General features: G+C 40.6%; 1 pseudogene; it reads right to left on the minus strand.

Annotated features, from left to right (window-relative positions):
* Positions 1-16643: 16643 nt before the first annotated feature.
* Positions 16644-18166, minus strand: LOC118577839 (annotated as a pseudogene).
* Positions 18167-18480: the final 314 nt, after the last annotated feature.

Here is an 18480-nt window from a genome sequence, read left to right on the forward strand (position 1 = left end):
GAAAGCAGGGACAGCTCTTGTGTCTTTGGAGGTCAGCTTCTAGTCTGAATTCCTGTAGTATCTGCTAAATACATCTGTGTGCAAAGATGATACTTTGAGAATCAAAGGGCACAAGTGTCTGTCTCTCTTAGAATTTGGACTATCACTGGCAATTCTCTGTCAACTGGGGCCTTTCTCTCTCAACAGGAGTTCCCTCTTATGGACCCTTAGTGGTTGTTCTAAATTTAGAAAATGGTATTCTTTAGTCCTGGCTCATCTACATGATAAATCGGTCATACTGAAGGGTGATTGGGAGTATACTGGATATCTTTTTTTTTTTTTTTTTACCAGATTTCCTTAATGAGAGACATTTGTAGTGTCGATAGGTCTTTTCTCTTGGGTTGGATTCTCCAGGAAGGAACGCTCTGATGTCAGCTGGAATGCTCCTGTTCTGAGACTGGAACCAGGGCAGGAGCTCAGGATTTTAGTCACAACATGGACTGCTCACCACCTGCCGGCTATGTAGTAGACATGGCAGTAGAGGCATGCACTCCGACTGGGGTTTAATGCCCACAAAGCTTGTGTGATAGAAAACCCAAGTATGAAGTAATGGCATTTACAGGTGGATTCTTTGCAAGGACTAGGGCTGGATAAGACCACAAGTCCCATCTTGGCACTATGGTTTTTGCTTTGTTTGTTTGTTTCTGTTCTCTGGGGTGTTTTGTTTGTCTTTATATTCCAATTAAAGTTTCCCCTCCACCCCCCTCTTCCCAGTCCCCAACCACCATCCCACTCCTCCTCTACTGTTTCTCTTCAGATTCAGGCAGCCTTCCATGGATATCAGCCAGCCATGGTATATCAAGTTGCAGTGAGACTAGGCTCCCCCTCTTCTATTAAGGTTGTATGAAGCAATCCAGTAGGAGAGCGGGTCCTAACAGCAGGCAATGCTGTGGTTTTATAAAGAGACAAAAAGAAACCAAGCTCATGCCTTGTTCTTTCACCATGTCTTCCCTCTGCCATGCTCTGAACATGGGATGCAAAAATGCAGATACTGACCAAATGCCAGTGCAATGTTCTTGGCCTCTGCAGCTTCTAGAGCTGCGAGTTACAAGCCAAACCCCAAAGAGCCTAGGCTGGGCCTTTCAGAACTGTAATCCTAGCTACTCTGGAGGTTGAGTTAGGAAGATGGCAAATTCAAAGCCTGCTACAAAGTCTCTCTCTCTCTCTCTCTCTCTCTCTCTCTCTCTCTCTCTCACACACACACACACACACACACACACACCAATTGTGGTGGCAGTGTGGTGTGTGTATATTGGGGATATAGCTCAGTTGGCAAACTATTCCCTAGCATGCCTGAAACCCTAGGTTCCAACCCTACAGCTACATCAACTAGGCATGGTAGATACAACTAGCACTTGGAAAGTGGAGGCAGGAGGATCAGAAGTTCAAAGTTATCCTCAGCTACATAGTGAGTTAGAGACCAGCCTAAGCTACAAGAGACCCCTTTTAGGAAAAAAGGGGGCGTGGAGGTATAGTTGAGTGTTTACCTAGCTAGCATTTGAAAGGACCTGGGGGTCATCTCAAGTTCTCCCTTAAACAAAACCTTTATTAATTACCCAGTCTCCATATTTTATTATAACAACAGGAAGGAGGGTAGTCACCTCCTATGGATAGGGTAACACACTCACTCTCTCAGTTCCAAGTCAGACCCTGGAGGAAAAGGACTGTTGCTTTCCTAATACCACACTTCTGTCTTCAAAGCTGTACCTAGTGCATGTGCTGCTTGCTTGCTTTCTTTCTTTCTTTCTTTCTTTCTTTCTTTCTTTCTTTCTTTCTTTCTTTCTTTCTTTCTTTCTAATTTTCTAGATTCCTGAAGTAGAATTCCCCATCGCAGATAGAGTTTCAAATTTGTATGCTGTGCTAAGATAATGGCCACTGGCCCATCTGCTTTCAGAATCCCATAGATGTCTGCTCTCTCTTTCATCTATTGTCTGTGTTCCTTACAGCTTCTCTTGGAGTGGGGGGATTACAGATATGAACCATCTTACCCAATTTCTGAGAGACATTGTTTTAAGAAAGTTGTACTTGAAGAAAATGAAATTGTGGATTGGAAATTAATGTTAACCACAAGGCAATTTGTAGTTGTACTTTTTCTCTCCAGCTCCTGCCAAGCCCGTGAAGTTCCACAGCCCATTTATAAAATAATCACCCAGATGCTTATATTACTTATAAACTGTATGGCCAAGGCAGGCTTCTTGTTATTTAGTTTTTATATCTTAAATTAACCCATTTCTATTAGTCTATACTTTGCCACATGGCTTGTGGCTTACCGGTACCTTACATCTTGCTTGTCATGGGGGCAGCTGACAGTGTCTCTCTGCCTCAGCCTTCCTGTTCCCAGAATTATCTTCGCTGATTGCCTATACTTCCTGCCTGGCTACTGGCCAATCAGTATTTTATTTATTAACCAATCAGAGCAACACATTTAACATATAGAACATCCCATAGCAGCAATTTTGCCAATTTAAGCACAGGTTCTGGGATACAAGCTTTGTGGTAGAACATGTGCTTAGAAAGTACAAGACCCCTAGTTCAAAGCCCAGCATCACTGACCAATAACAAATAATGGAAGCAGAAGTTCTCACTCATAGCTACACTGTAGGAATATGGTAAATACATTGCAGCATCATTAAACCAAATCTCATACCATCCTTGTAATATGTTACCCACATATTCCAAATGAGGGAAACTGAGGGTCAGGAAGTTAGGTAACTTGTCTAAAGCCATATGACTACTAATTATGCAACCAAGGTCAGAGCCCATGTGCACTGATGTCAAACCCTTGTTCTTATTACTCTTAAAATGACATCTTGGGGGCCTGGAGAGATGGCTCAGCTGTTAAGAGTAATTGTTCTTCTAGAGGACCCACATCAGGAGCCCCGCTATAGACTATAATTCCAGTTCCAGGGGATACAGTTTCCTCTTCTGGCCAAGGGCATCTGCACTCATGTGGTCCCCTCACACAAATAAATAAATAAGTAATGATAAAAACATATAAACTTTAGCAAAACTGATACTTTAGAATGTGAAATTGATGCAAATAAAAATTTCCACAGGGGGGGACTCTAAATTTCCACATTTGATATCTTTTGTTGACTGATATTTTCTGGAAAGAAGCTTTCAGAATAATTTTTTTTGAGACAATATCTCATACAGCTCAAACTTACCTTGAACTTGCTACTAGTTGAGGAAGACCTCAAACTTTTGATTATCTGCCTCACCCCTGAATGCTGGGATTATAGGCATGCACCACCACATCTGGTTTTATGCAGTGCTGGACATTGAATACAGGCATGCTAGGTGGGCACTTTGCCATCCAGCGAATTGAAACTTAGTGCAGGGCTACATAGGATACTGCCTGCAATTGGTGCTGTGAACTATTGCTTTTTGGTTAACGAAGAACAAACCTAAGGTGAAGTATCTAGAAACTTTTGTCAGACAGGGTCTCATATAGCCCAGCTGGCCTCTAGCTTGCTATGTAGCTGGGACTGGCTTTGAACTAAATCTTCTGCTTCCACCCCCTAAGTGGTGGGATTATAGATGTGTGCTACCACATCCAGCTTTAGAGACTCTGTAACAATGAATTATTGCTGAGACATCTAAATGTGTCATGGTGCACCTGTTGATTTGTCTTGTTAAGTAAAATAAAGGTCTAGACAAGTTCAGGTGGTATTGAACTATGTGGTGAATCTCATATGGGCATATGGCCAGACCTGCAAATTAGTCATGGACTGCAGAAACTGGAGATAAAATAAGAAACCAGCCCTTCACCACAGATTGTTTGAGCACCATTATAAAATGACTTAAACATGCCAATTAAGCCAGTTTAAAAGTTAGTCTGTGCTGTACTATTTCTGAGATCTTGTTTCAAAGATTTTTGTACATTCTTCTAGTTGCAAGAAGCTATGTTGCAGATCTTCCATGAGGTCACTGCAGAGTTTAAGGTTTTGTGGATGGTAACAAGTAGACAAAGTTATTAAGATCTGTGTACTGGGGGAACAAGAATGTTAAAGGCAGAACAAAGAGTCACAAATGTGTGTTCATGTAGTTCAGAAGGCTTGCCTTTCATCAATCAGTAAAGCAAGAGGACAGCTATAACTGTTTATTACAACTAAATTACAATACAATTGTAATTCAGTTGTTCTTTAATTTCGTTATTTGGTCATAGTGATGAAAAAGCAATTCATGTAGGAGTTCACATATGGGTTGATCTGACCATGAGTTCCGTAAGTGTGATGATACATCTTAGGTGTGTTTCATTCAGTTGAGTATCTTCAGAGGCCAGAAAAATCCATACTCAAATCAACATGACTTTCTGCAGTTTTAAGCACACACAGGAAAAAAAATGTAACTTTCTTCTTGGGCTACTAACACCAACTCCCTCTCCATTGTTTGGTCTAGGTGAACATGGCAACCCCACCACCATGCCACTAAGAAAGTTGTACATGGTGCCCCTTCCCCCCCTTTTTTTTAGATTGTTATACAAAGTAATGAGTTTCATCATGACATCTTTATATACATGCATCATTAACTTTGTACTCATGTATTAAAGCTATGTCTTTCAGATACTTGGTGGCTTTGGGGATATGAATTCTACTGATGGTCAGGAAGTTTCATGGGTGTTCTTAAAGGAAACATAGATGGGACCTCTTTATTTGCATAATTTTGGAGGGTTTTCTGGGTCAAGAGCATAAAGATAATTTTATAGGTTATCCTAGGCTGATTACAAGAAGAAGGTATTATGATTTTTAAATATTAGTCATGTGAGACTCTGTTGGCAAAATGAATTACTCTCAAACAATATATAAATTTCAAAACATAGTACTACAAAGGGTAAAAATGCTGACTAGAAATAGTTCAACAAATTCTAAGATATCAACTAATGTTAAACCATCCCAGTTGCCATCACTATTTTCTTTAGTATATGAGTGGCCCTAAAATTTCTTGATATAATTTTTGAAATGCAACATAGAAGTTCTAAGTTGAAACAAAAGTCTTTTTTTTCACTAATTTACCTTTGGGGGCAATTTTATACTAGAAAATTTTCACTATTAAAAAACACTATAGTTGTATAATATCTGTATTGATTCTTTAAAAACAATATTCTTATCCTGCTGGACATATCTGGGCTTTGTTTCAGAAGTATGATGAAGGGTCGATAATTATGCTCTTTGATCTTCTTGCTGTAAATTTAGAATGCTGGTTCTCCTCATTTCAGAGTCACAGTTGCTTCTGGAGGTAACCACTGATGCCTGTGACTAACAAGTCCCCAGGAAGGGTCAATTGCTGCTCCGAATCTACTCTCTTTACAACATACTAAGTGTAGTAAATACTATTTAAATGTTTTATCAACAGTCCAACACCTTTATACAGGTACTAATCATTGCAATAAATGAGAATGGGTACATGGATGGTAAGTGGCTGGCTGGATCAATGGCAGTTCTTTGTTGTTGTGGAACAGATCATTTACAAACTTAGTGACAAAGAAAAGCCATTCATTTTTCTTGTAAATCTACATTGAACAGTCTCTGAGATGAGGCAGCTCATCTCTAATTGTGCGCATCAGTGGAAGTGGCTTAACTGATAGATGGGAGATCTGATTCCAAGATGATATACTCACATGTCTGGATAAGTTGTTACTGGCTGTTGGCTTGGGCTTCTGCAAATGATATGAACCAGGCCTTTGGTTTTCCTTGTGCCTAGGTTTTCCTTTGTATGCTGGCTGGGTCTCTAAGGCAAGCAATCCCTGAGGGGACACACTAAGAAGAATAGTGCCCTTTCACAGCCTAGCCCAGAGAGTCATACATATCACTAAGATTAATGTCTCTCCACCTAATGCTGTGACCCTTTAATACAGTTCCTCATGTTGTGGTGACTCCAACCATAAAATTAGTTTTGTTGTTACTTCATAACCATAATTTTGCTACTGTTATGAATCATAATGTAAATATCTGATATATGACCCCAATGAAAGGGTCACTCTGTCCTTGAAAGGGTTGTGTCCAACAGATTGAGAAACACTGACTTACACCAACTCTGTTACAGCTTTGCTCAGCCTCAGCACTGCTGACATTGTACATTATGGGATGTTTAGTAGTAGCAGCACTGTCTTCACTAGTTACGACCCTTAGTCTCTAGATGTTGCCAAATGTTCCCAAGGGAACAGCTATTCATGGGTTCACACTATTGGTATTGTTTGCTATAGATACAAATGTTTTCCCAGATTCAAGGAAACTCAAGATACAGAAACGTGCTTTTGCATGTATAACAAGAAATGCAATTATTTTTGTCAGATAGGCATTTTCACTATTATGGACTGATTTTTGTCTTTCCAGTTTACCCATGGAACACTAATTCTCAAAGTGATGGCATCTGAGTATTGGGCCTTTCAATGGCAATTACGTATTGAAGGTTAGGTATTCATGGTAGACTTACTAACCACATGAGAAGAGATACTAGAGAGCTTGTTTATATTACCAATTCCTTTCTCTTTCTCTGTCTCTATTTCTTGGTCTCCGTCTCTCTTCCATGTAAGAACACAGCAAGAAAGTGTTCTACTAATCAGGAAGTGGCCCTCAGAAACTATTGGCATGTTGGTCTTAGACTTCTTAGCTTCTAGAAAAACTGTGACAAATAAATTTCTATTATTTCAGATTCCCAGACTAGGGTATTTTGCTATAGCAACCTGAATTAAGTAAGATTTTAAAGGGTATAAAACGAATGTACGTGAATTTTGTTAGTATTTTCTTTTTTGTTTTTGTTTTTGTTTTTGTTTTGTTTTTCAAGACAAGGTTTCTCTGTAGCTTTGGAGGCTGTCCTGGAACTCGCTTTGTAGACCAGGCTGGCCTTGAACTCACAGAGATCCACCTGCCTCTGCCTCCTGAGTGCTGGGATTACAGGCGTGCGCCACCACTGCCCGGCTTGTTAGTATTTTCTATGCCAATTATTTGAAATGTTCCCAAATTGTAGTATTGACTTTAGTTGGAGAGAATTTCTATCTCATTTATCAAGTAAAGATCATAATTCATTCTCATTCTATTGCCTTGACAATTTTGATGTCTTAGTCATGAGGCTGTTATTGAAGTACATCTAATTAATACTATAAACAATTTGCATTGTAACCCAATAGATTGGACAGTTTACTTGTTTCTTATTACCAGGGTATAAATTCATAATGTATTGATATACTATCATTTAAATAAGTTTTCAATCTTCAACTATTTAATTTTGCTTCCAGTGATTAAGGACTTTCTTTCTTTCTTTCTTTCTTTCTTTCTTTCTTTCTTTCTTTCTTTCTTTCTTTCTTCCTTCCTTTCTTTCTTCCTTCCTTTCTTTCTTTTTTGTTTACACTTTCAAATTACATTTATTTATTTGTATATTTGCTATGTGTATGTGTAGATACCCTTGTGCCAAAGTATGCGTGTATTGATCAAAGGGCACCTAGAGGGAGTCAGTCCTTTCCTTCTAATAATCGAGTCCCGGAGGTTGAACTCGGGTCCTGAGTCTTGGTAAAGTACCCTTACCTGCTATGTCCTTGTGTCAGCCCTCCTTTCTACATTTCTACTGCTGTATCATAGAGCAGACCTTCTTACTATTCTGTGAAACAGTGCAACACATGTGCTCACGGATGTTTATGTTGTGTAAGAGCAATATAAAACAAGTATTTAGATGTTGACCTTCATATTGACAGAAATTCTGAAGTCTTCAGAATCCTGGTTTAAGTCATTAGAAGTAGCAATTAAAAAAAAATCAGGGCTTAAAGCTTTGCTCAAGACTATTTTAAATTATCATCTAGAAGGATTCCCTCCTACAGATCCATCCCATAAAAATGCCCTAAATCATTTCCTCTATAATCCTTCCAGTACTACCATGACAACCCCCTGAAGAAGGTTTGGAGGGCTATGGAATGTGGGATTTTCATTCTCAGTTTTGTTTTATAAAAAGATCTTAAAAGGATATGACTTCATTTGAAAATTTGCAAAGACTTTCCATAAAAACCTACCTCATGCCTTTGAAAAATAAGACTGCCTAACATTTTCTGAGTATATATTATGTGAATGTTTCACTGAGACCCCATTGAGGTACCTACTATTCTGATCCCTATTTTGCAAACAAGGAAACTTGTATTAGATCACTCACTTCCTTGTTAGTGGTAGAGCCCTACTAACCCCAAGGAACATAACACGATGGCCTGTAGGTCTGACCACTGTTCTGGACTTCCAACAGTGACGACTGGCTGTCTACATTGTACAGCCTTATTGGACTTATGGTTGGGGTGGGATAGAAGCGTTTTTTAAAATCCACTCTCATCTACTGCACAGAACACCGTCTCTATCCTTAGCGGCTTAAAACAATAATCATTTCTCAGGGACAGAAGATTTGGTGGTCTTGACTGGGCTAACTCATGTATCCATAGTCATCTGCTGGAAGAGCTTCAAGATGGCCTCAACTCAACTCAGGTGTGAGTTGGCTCTCAGATGGAGCATCTTAATTTCCTTTTACATGGTTTAGTCTATGTCTTTTCTAGCATGGTGGAGTCCACACTCCAAAAGTCTGAGTGCTGGATCTGCAAGGCCCTTTGTAGCTTAATACTCATCTAGGACTTCTACATCTCTTTTGTCATTTTCTATTGTTGAGTAGTCATAGTTCCTGACTCTTGATGGGAAATATGGCAATATAACATTGCAAGGAGGTATAGAACAGGGTAGCATCTGTCTTTGGAGCAATTGTTATAATAGTATTTTAAACTATTTCTGCCTACTATGTAAGAAGCCATCCCCAAATATAGAAGTTTATAGTAACAATGTCTTTACTCATATATGTGTAGGTCAGGGACTCAGGCACATCTTGATGGAAATGGCTCTTCTCTACCCTACCTGGTGCTGCCTAGGACACCTGGCTTACAACTGTTTGGTGCTGTGGAACTTAAGATGGTCCCACATGGCATGTCAGTGGTGTGTCCATTTCGGGCACATTAAAAAAGACAATTCGGGGTTGGGGATTTGGCTCAGTGGTAGAGTGCTTGCTTAGCAAGTGCAAGGCCCTGGGTTCGGTCCTCAGCTCAAAAAAAAAAAAAAGACAATTCAAAGGACTATAGACTTGCTGGATTCTTTTCTTGTGGGAATAGTATGGTTCATGCATATGCCAGAATCCTTAATTTTCTTTCATGTGCTCCCTCCTTCTGGGTGGTTTCTCCTCTAGAACCTGTCTTCATGACTTCTTCTGATATAACCTCAATGGACTTCTTTCCATGGCAACCAGGAGGTGCCGAATGAGCAGAAGCAGATGTCCTCAGGTCTCAGAAGGCTCAGGGTTGGAACAACAGTGTCACTCCCTCCCTTCTCTTTGGTCCAAAGCAAGCCCCAAGGTCACCCCACAGCCTTTGGCAGTCATGTAAGCTTTGTCTCTTGATAAGAGAAGGCACATGCATGTGTGGAGATGAGCAGGACTGTTGAAAGCCATTCTTGTAGACAATGCACCAGAGTGTTTGGGCAAAGGTGAAAAACTGAGCAGTTGGTGTCAAACAATTAGTCTGGGCAGTTAACAGCCAAATGATTCAATGTAGGAAGAAGCCATGCATTTTAGAAAACACAAATATTTCTTTCCAATAACAAATCAAGCAGCAGGAGACAATCTAAGGTCAGTGTTGAGAAAGTAGGGGGAGTATGTCCTGCAAATGGCATCTTCATTCTAGACGGCTGTGAATGGTCAAAAAAATGTCGGGAATGTCCTGCAGTCACACAGCAAGTACCCCGAGGGTCCTCATGTCTTCTCCAAAGGCAGTTAGTCCTGATCAGATAAACGTGGCATTTATCCTCCCACTGAAGGGATGAGATCATAAAATATCCCTTCCATCACTGAAGCTTGGGAAGGACCCAGAAGCAGATGGCCAGGCAATATGGAGACTCTAATTAAGGAGAGAAAGCTGCAGGGCCTCCAAAATAGATGGAGACATTGTCCCTCAGCAGTAACTAAGGCGGCTGTGGGCATCCCCAGATTGTTTTGGAGGAACATAAAGCCTCGTTTTTGTGCCAGCATTATTTATATACTTCACATGGAATCCTGCTGCTTCCAGTGCCTTCTCTTGTATTTATTTATTTATTTATTTATTTATTTATTTATTTATTTATTTGAAATGCTTGTTTTGTGATGCTTGGGACTGAATCCCAGGCCCAAGTGCATGCTAGGCAAATGCTATACCACCACTGAGATAGACCTCAACTCTCCTTTTATTGTTTAAATCTTTCCACATAAAAGTATTTATTTTTATTTTTATTTTTAAAGGAATTGGAGAGCAGCTGATAGTCATGGCCTTGGCAAAAATAAAGGTAACAAAAGTTAATAATTTTATGCTTTTAGTGTTTCTGGGCTTTTCAGGTAGACCCTTTCTATTCCTGTGGGTTAGTGTTACCATGGCAACAGTAATAGTAATAATAAATGACTGATATTTAAAAGAAATATTTAATGTTTTCATAGAGTATTTACATTTATCATTAATTTTTATTAATGTCTTACTTATGTTTCACTGGTAAATCTTGGTTTCCTGTAGATCATGGACCTCTGGATAGGCTGTGAAAAATCAGAAACTGGAAAACATAAATGATGTCATCTTTGCCTCAATTTTCTTATAATTATTTGGGCATTTTGTTATTTCCTTCTCTAGTTTAAAGGTTCACTATTTTTAGTAAAAAGCAAAATACATTGTATTTAGGAGCTTCAACTTAATTAGAACTCATAAATGCTAATTTTGTTCTTCTCCTAATGAGAGTCATTCTTATAGTTCCCGTATGTGCCCCCATTAGCACACAAAATGAAAAGTAGTGGTGTTACTGGTTAGTTAGCCTTTGCATTTAAAATGTGTGTTTGAAGATTGTTTAGTGTTGTTGAACATCAGTACACATCAGTAGGTTCACTTATAGGTACTAGAGTTTGGATGTTAAGTACTTCCCAAAGGCAAGTATTGGATGCTTGGTCCCAGGTGGCAGACTTAGTAGACCCGTAGGCTTCTGAGGGAAAGGCTCTAAATGGCACAGGGAATCCCACCCCACTCTTCCTTCTTTGAGGCAGGAGCACGTCTGTTTTGCCTCGTGCTTCCAATGTGCTACTTTGCTGCAAGCCTAAGAGTGATAAAGCCAAGACACTGAGTAGGACTTCTAAAACTGTGAGGTGAAGCCAGTCTTTGTCTTCCTCAGTTCATGCCCCAGGGATTTAGTGGAGTGTTGGAAAGTTGAAAAAAGAAAGAAAAAGGAAAGGAAAGGACATGACTGCTCCTAGGTGTGGTGGAGGAGAAAGTTTCTTGTAGATAAAAGGGAGAGTGTAGGTAGGGACAGGGATATCTGAGAGAGTCCAGAGTGGACCAGACTGAGCTGAGCCATGTGGGGAGACTGAGCAGGGAAGAGAGAGGGGAGAGAAGGAACCAGATGCAGCAGCCAGGAGGCCCAAAGGTACAAAAAGGCAGACAACTAAAATGTTATATAATATCCCTTTAGGGAAGGGCCCCTAGGGGAAGGGCAGCCCAGCTTCTGGGCTATAGAGCTCAGAGTAGAGGGCTGGATATGCCAGCCATCCCCTGTAACAGGTAGGGACTGAGGGGTGCTGGGAGGTCAGCCTTGATATGTTAAATAGGAGCCTTTGGAGAATTGTATCTGCCATTTCCTGAGTGGCCCTCTTTGGGTAGGGCGTGGAACTGCTACATACAGTGTGGCTGTCATGACAGCCTACTGACAAGGAAGAATGTTTGTGTTACAGGAATAGGCCCAGGACAGATTCTGATTCTGATTTTGAGGTTCTGAAGCTGTGCCCCACACCCGTGTAGTAAGGTACCCGGAAGCCATGTTGACTTCATAGCAAGAGACTTTTTCTTGGGCTCCATGCAGTACAGAGTTGCACTGAGGAGGCACAGCAAGATTGGTGTTTATTGAACATAGTTGACTAGTACTTTGTTTTTAATTTTAATTTCCAAATTTTCATCACAGTTCCCATGGAGCGAGTAGAAAACAGGGATGACAATTGCTGTGCTTTGCAGGTCACATTTGGACAGAAAATGGAACAATGTGAAAACAAAGGGGAAAATCAGAGTCTTTGTGATGCCTGAGTTTTTCGGCATAGAATTTTGTTCTTTAAAAATCAGAAATCTAAATCATAGTAAATCACTTTAAATGGCAACGTGATTGCATTCTGGACACTTACTAGAGTCTCACACTTAAAATGAAATGTCAAATTTCGGAGGAGGCAAAGTAATGCAGTCCTAATCACACACAGCCTGAGGCTAGGGTGGGTAGGTATGGCTGGATTTCCTGACTCTTTAGGTTAAAGGACCTGGGATAGAGTGGGTTGTCTACCCAGCAAGCAGTGAGCTTCAGGTCTCTGTTCTCTGTGTTGGATGGATTGGGTCTGTGGCATGACTTGACCTTGAATTCCTTTGTTGATTTTATTGTTTGGATGATTTATCCACGGATGCAGTGGGTATTGAGATCACCCAGTATCACTGTGTTGGGACCTGTCCTTGTCTCCTTTGTGAAGAGTTTGTTTTGTTAACTGGGGTGTGCCGGTGCTTGGTGCCTATGTATTTGTAACGATTCTATGTTCTTGGTGGTGTTTCCCCTTTGTCATGTGGTGACCTTCATGATCTTTTCTGAGTAGTTTTGGCTTGAGGTCTACTTTATCAGACTGGTTAGAACTAGTCTTGCATTGTTTGGCTTCCATTTGCATGCTATAGTGAATTGCATCTTTCCATAGTCTGTGTGTGTGTAAAGTTTCTTTAGTCAATGATAATTGGATCTTGCTTTTAAAAAGTTATTTATTTTTTAAAAATAATTTAACTTTATTCCTCAACAATTTCATACATATATACAATGTATCTTGATTATATGTATCCTAACTCCCCTGTTGTTAGAATTCTGCCCTCACTCCATGACGGCACATGCCCAGTTCAGGAGTTAAGCAAAGGGTCTTGTGTCCTTATGTCATCAGTGTGCACTGGTGATCACATGTTCGACGTAGTCACACAATCTGCGCATGTGTAGCAGGCTCTGTAAGCCCATCTGCACATTAAAGAGCCATGACTCAGACCCCACCCTCTCTCTGTTCTGCTCTGTTCTCTCTCCCCCTCCACCATCATCCCTCTCTCTGCACATGCTTTCCCCCCTAGGCCTGGTTCTCTTGTCTCTTCCCCTCCTCTTCCTAATAAAGCTCTAAAACTAATACTGGGTTCTGTTGTGACTGTGACCTTTCCACGCTGTAACCAGTGAGGCCACCAGCACCGCTTAATTTCACCTGTCCCTCCAGGAATTCCCCCAACCCTAAAATGTGCCTCCCCACCACATTCATGTTCTCTTTGGGTTTTGTTTGTTTGTTTTTTCTTTTTCTTCAATAACTCCTGTGTCCAGTTGGGTGGGGTGTATATTATTCATTTGGGAGAAATTCGTAGCCACCCTTTACTTCTACTATTTCTTTGCTTCTTTATTCCTTCTTTGCAAATTCCAAGAGCTCATGGCGTACCTCGAGCTACCCCGTAGTGGCTGGATTGCAGCTGGTTTTGTTATTTTATTTTATTTTTTAAAAATCTCTTTGCTTGTCAGTTTAACAAGTTTCTGCTAGTTTGCTTTTGAACTATGGGTTCTTTCTTTGGCTGTCAAAGGCATTCATTTTTGATGCCACAGTTTTGATATGCATCATGTATTGTTGATTCTTTTGTCATCTTTCCAGCTTTGTTTACATTCTGATCTGTTCTTAAGTGCTGTCTAGGCTGGGCATGGTGGTACACACCTTTAATCCCAGCACTTGGGAGGCAGAGGCAGGTGGATCTCTGTGAGTTCGAGGCCAGGCTGTTCTACAGAGTGAGTTCCAGGACAGTCTCCAAAGCTACACAGAGAAACCCTGTCTTAAAAAACAATAAATAAATAAATAGATAAATAAATAAATAAAATGTATTCTACTTTTTCTTCTAGTCATTAACATATTAATTATAGTTATTTTACAGTTCCTATCTGATAATTTTTTTTTTTTTCCGAGACAGGGTTTCTCTGTAGCTTTGGTGCCTTTCCTGGAACTCACTCTGTAGCCCAGGCTGGCCTCGAACTCACAGAGATCCGCCTGGCTTTGCCTCCTGAGTGCTGGGATTAAAGGTGTGCGCCACCACCGCCTGGCTAAGGGTATCATTTCTGATTCTATTTCTGATGATGTTTTGTCTTATCAGACTTTATACTTGGGATTTTAGCATTACTTACTCTGTAATTATTACTTTTTAAAGTATGTGTGTGTAGGTGGATGTATACATGTGTATGGAGAGTGGAGAACAACTTTGGGGGGCATTCTCAGAAATGTTGTTCCCCTGCTCTGGGTGGGTCACTAACTGGCCTGGAGCTCACAGATTAGGCCAGACTAGCTGACCAGTGAATGCCAGGCCCCTTGTGTGTCAGATTCTCCAGCCCTGGCATTACAAGCCTGCGCACCAAGACCAGCAGGTTCCTGTGGGCTCTGTGGCTAGAACTCTTCATTACGAGGCAAGCACTTTCCCACTTGAGCCATTTCCTCAAAGCCCTTTTGTGGTTGTTGTTTTAAAAGCCATGCATGATGCATAAGATGACAGGAAAGAAAGTAAAAAGGCCTTAAGTGTGAAGCTTAGTGTTAATCTAGTTAGGAGTTGCTACAGCTACATAAACCAGGGCAACAACATGCCACTCCAGGTCTTTGGTTTTGTCTCCCCTTTTGTTTATACTTTCTCAATAATTTCTCTTAAAATAGAATCTGACCCTTGCCGCTCTTTCCACTGCAAGTTATGTTGTTATGCTGGAGCCTTGTGGGGGTAAAGTGTCAGGAGTAAAGTATAATCATGTGACCTACGTTATGACCTCACACGCATTTTCAGCTCTTTTTTCCCATCTTTAGGTGAAACAGAAAGTCCAGAGGGAGTGGTGTTAGGTAAACTTCCTTTCACAGTGCAGACAAGGTTCTGCAGAGCTCTTTGGCTAGAAAGTAGGCCTTTGCCATAGGAATTCTATGGGGTTTAGGCATAGTTTAAATGGTTACCATTTCTATCTTCTTGCTGAAGATGGGAAGGGATATTCCCTGGCTCATCACTGGGAGAACTCAGTGGGATTCCTAGAAGCAAAACTCACACACCTATAAGGGTTCCCCCAAACGCTGGGATTCCAGAAAGGGAAGACCATACCCATATAAGGGTTCCTCTGAATGTTGGGATTCCAGAAAGGGAAAACCATACCCATATAAGGGTTCCTCTGAATGTTGGGATTCCAGAAAGGGAAAACCATACCCATATAAGGGTTCCTCTGAATGTTGGGATTCCAGAAAGGGAAGACCATACCCATATAAGGGTTCTGCCACACTCTGGCCCTGGAATTTTCTCACTCTCATTCTTAAAAGTGTTCCTGGCTTTGTCGGTTTTTGCTTCAGGCCAGCAAACCTGGACTGTGAGACTCTGTATTCATTCATCTCTCCAGATTTTAGTGTGACAGTTGGCCCTGTTCACAATTCTTCCTTGCGTGTAAGAAAAGTCATTGATTTTCTCTTTGCATTTTGCTAGTTAAAAGGACAGAAGTGGCAACATCCAAACTTTTTACATGTTGTAGATGAAGGCAGAAATTCTGTAATAGTTGATCTTTGGGGACTACTTTGCTGGATTTATAGATGAGGAGATTTACAGTAGGTCTCAGTGACCTGCAGAGGTCCACTCCTATTACCCAACTTAGAAATGGTGGAACTACAACATTATGATCTTCTAACCACATTTAGAGCTCTTTCTCTTGTATTCTAATTATTGCATAATTTCTTTATTCTCAGAAGTTTCTGGCAGAGCTAGGTTACAGAATTGGCTGATTTAGGGGATGCATCCATGAGGTGGATTTTTGTTGTTATTTTGAGACAGTGTCTCACTCTGTAGCCCAGGATAACCTTGAATTTGCAGTGACCCTCCTGTCTCAAGAGCTTGAATTACAGGTGTGAGCCATCACATTAAGCTAAGGCTGTGGATTTTAAGCTTCAGCATTCCATTGATAAGCAGCTCCTAAAATAAATTTAGTGTGTCTCTGAAAAATTTTAAAATATGTACTAGAACAGAATAGCATAGAGAAATCAGTCTCACCTAGTGAAATACTCTTTTACTATATGTGTTTAATAAATATGAATTTTGATATAAATTTCCATGTTTTTTTAATGTAGATATGCATTTGCTGGATTGTAATGCAAAATGTGTTCATTGCTATGAGTTGTGCTGCACTTAAGCTTGAAGGTATTGGCCTCAGGAAATGGAGGAGATGCTAAAACAAAACCCCATTTTATTTATTTATTTATTTTTGAAAAGTTAAAAATTCCTTAATTTTTTTATTCCTGGTACCACTACCACAATTTACAGGGCAATATACCTGATGTAATGAAAAGAAAAAGAAAAAGCTACAACAGATAAAGACCTCAGGAATGTACATCTAATTGACACTACATTGCATGAATCAATAGCTGCTCTTTTTTGGAAACTGTGGCTATGACAGGCCTGAACAAGAAGGGTTTCTTGTTTAAGCTGCAGTAACTTTTCTGACTATGGATCATCGCTCCTTCTGTGGCAGATGTTTGCAGTTCCTCTAATGCATTTAGGACGGCTGTGTCAAAGTAACCTGCAGCTTTCCTGACAACTCCGCATTCTCTCTCCTGTTGAGAACTGGAGCCCTTTTATGCTTTTTTTTTTTTTTAAACCTTCTGCTACCATATCCACCACTTCCACCACCAGATCCATAGCCACCACCATAGGGACTGCCTGAGCTTCTTCCGCCAAAACTGACCCCTTTCATGGGCCCATAATTTGATTGCTATTGTCCACTATAATTTCCAAAGTCATTATAGCTCCCACCACCACCATAGTTAGCTCCACCAAAATTTCCTCCTTCATTGTAACCATCATATCCTCCACCACCACCACCATATCCACCACCTTGGTTTCCATAGCCTGGTCCACCACCACCATAGCCTCCTCTTGCTGTGGATATCACTCTGTATAAATAAAATGCTAATTGGCTAATAGCCAGGCAGGAAGTATAGGCAGGACAAGCAGAGAAGAGAATTGTGGGAAGCAGAAGGCTGGAGGAGACACTGCCAGCCGCTACCATGAGAAGCAACATGTAAAGACACTGGTAAGCCACAAGCCATGTGGCAAAGTATAGACTAACAGAAATGGGCTAAATATAAGAGTAAGAGCTAGACAATGGTAGGCCTGAGCTAATGGCCAAGCAGTTTAAATAATGTAAGTATCTGTATGATTATTTTATAAGTGGGTTGTGGGACCGTGGGGGCTTGGTGGAACCTGGAGAGAAGCTCTCCAACTACATCCTCTACTGCTGTAACCAGGACCACCATCGTAGTTGCCACCATCACCTCCAAATCCATTATATCCACCATTACCGCCTCCATAACTACCTCTGCTGCTACCACCTCCACCACCATAGCCTTCTCTTCCACCAAAGTTTCCACCATGACCAGCATCACCTCCACCACCTCCAAAGTTTCCTCCACGACCCATAAAGTTGCCAGATCCACTTCCACCACCTTTCTGTGATCCAGCAGTCTGCACCTCTTTTTAGAAAAGGCCTTTTTCATTCACAGTTATGCCCATTAATAGTGTGGTATTTCTGAACAACAATTTTATCTACTGTGTCATGATCATCAAAGGTTACAAAAGTGGATCCTCTCTTTTTTTCCACTCTGCCTGTCTTTCATAACTTCTATGGTTTCAGTCTTGCCATACTTTTTAAAGTAGTCTCTCAGATTATATTCTTCTGTATCTTCTTTAAGACCACCAACAAAAATTTTCTTCACGATTGAATGGGCACCAGGCTTTGCAGAATCCTCTCTAAAAGCGGCTCTTCTATTCCACCACACGCCCATCAACCTTGTGTGGCCAAGCACACATTGCAGCATCCACCTCTTCCACACTAGAGTAGGTCACAAATCCAAAGCCCCTGGGACGTTTTGTTTGGGGATCTCTCATTACCACACAGTCTATAAGTGTGCCCCATTTCTCAAAATGTTGTCTTAAGCTATCATCTGTGGTTTCAAAGCTCAGACCACCAATAAACAGCTTCCTCAACTGTTCCGGTTCCTTTGGATCATGGCCCTCCATTTTGAGACTGGACTCGCCTCTTCCAACTTGAGTTCAATATGGGCACAAAACCCCATTTTAAAAAGAGCACATGAACTTAAGGAAATTTAACTTACTTCTTTATGAATTAATTCTAAAAGTGAAAAAAAAACCTATTTGCCAGGTAACACAAGAAGATATTTAAAAATTCATGGGAAATTAAGTTAAATTTTCGTTGTTTTTTTCCCCCCACTAGATATTTGATGATTTTGAAAACTCGTGGCTTTTTGGTTTGAGTACATATTATTTGGAAGATAAATGTCTGTAGCCAGAATTTTTGTGTCTTGAGATGCTAA

The sequence above is a fragment of the Onychomys torridus genome, chromosome 2 (genome assembly GCF_903995425.1).
Source record: "Onychomys torridus chromosome 2, mOncTor1.1, whole genome shotgun sequence".
Lineage (NCBI taxonomy): Eukaryota > Metazoa > Chordata > Mammalia > Rodentia > Cricetidae > Onychomys > Onychomys torridus.